Raw genomic sequence first — 1,577 nt, 5'->3', positions numbered from 1 at the left:
AGAGAGGAAGGGGGGAAGGGAGAAAAGGAAGGAATAGAAAGAAAACAATTTCCTAGCTCTTTTTACTGAAAGAACTAAAAGCAAAGACCAACTTAATAACAATGAGCATCCTTCACACACAGATTGTGGTTCTGAAATACTATTCCTATTAAAAGAAACCAGGCATCCTGGTAGAAATAGCTAATTACAGGTTTGGAAAAAAAAATAAATCTGTAATATTTTGTTATACCAGATATCAAGGAAACCTAAAGACTACTAGGGTCAATGTCAGGAAAGAAGGCCCAGGAGCGCCCTAGCTGGGGGAGGCAACCATTTGATAAAAAAAGGGGGGGGGGCGCTCAGGAGCCAACAAAGAGATTCCCGCTGGCCATAGATGGGACACATTGAGCATCAGTAAGCATAATAACTACAATGGGTTGAAACACATCAAATGTGAATTTCCTGTTGAATTGTCTCTTGAATTCTTTGTGAGCTCACAATGATACTTTAGAAAAAAGAAAAAGGAGTAAAAAACCACTCATTATTTTGAAATCTTGGTAAATAAAGGAAAAGAATCAAGCGGTGATTTTGCCTTTGTTATATAAATTATTCCACTGTGTAGCCAAATATAGTTGATATGGGAAAGTTTCTCTCTACAGAGCAGCTACCCTTCCCAATCCTCCTCACCCTTCCTCATTCCCTTACCTTTCCTGTCCCTCTCCTTTACAGACACACACAAACACAAATACGTGCTGGTCTGAGCACACATGCAGTCCCCCCTACTTCAAAGCACCAATAGCCTTATAGATGAGACAAATTGCTTTTGGGGCTTCAGCAGGTAACCTCATATTTAAATGGGACCAAAGTGAAATCAACTGCACTGTTATCTGCTGTGAATAGAGGGATTTAAATTTCCTTATTGCTTAAAGGAAGCTAATCAAGTTACAAATTACCTATGGGTATATTCATTTATTTAACAAATATTTATTGAATAAACAGCCTGCCCTTAAGGAGTTTATAGACCAATATTATATGTAGTCCAGGAGAATATAAATCATTGCTATTTTTACTGTTAGTTTCAGGTGCCACTTGGAATTGTTTTTCTACAAATACAGATTTTTAAAACATATATATGTATATGATCTACATATATAAAAGGCTAATATGCTAAATGTCTAACCGTCTGACTATTTGCTATGATGCATACTGACCACCAGGAGGCAGACGCTCAATGCAGGAGCTGCTGAGCTGCAGTGACTTGATAGCAGTGGTACCCTGAAACCAGAGAGGAGGGAGCCCAATTCTTTGTGGGATCTAGTGATTCCACCTTCGGCTGTGGGTTATGTTGTTGCTGGGGCACTGTTGGTCTGAATCTGGTTTACTGCACACTTGCGTTTGTGTTCCATACCCTGTACAACAGCAACTTTGCAGAGTGCCCTCTCGCACTCCAGGACCCCAGGGGGGCAGATGTTGGAGAACCAGTTTCAACCTGACCCCCACAGGTCAGGCCGAGGGACCCCACCCTCCGGAGGGACCCCGCTCATTCCGCAGATGCCCTTTGAGCCATGGTGACACCCCTGGTGCGGCCGGCTGGGGAA

Source organism: Myotis davidii, unplaced genomic scaffold (genome assembly GCF_000327345.1).
Source record: "Myotis davidii unplaced genomic scaffold, ASM32734v1 scaffold205, whole genome shotgun sequence".
NCBI classification, from domain to species: domain Eukaryota; kingdom Metazoa; phylum Chordata; class Mammalia; order Chiroptera; family Vespertilionidae; genus Myotis; species Myotis davidii.
Note: the sequence above shows the minus strand (reverse complement) of the source record.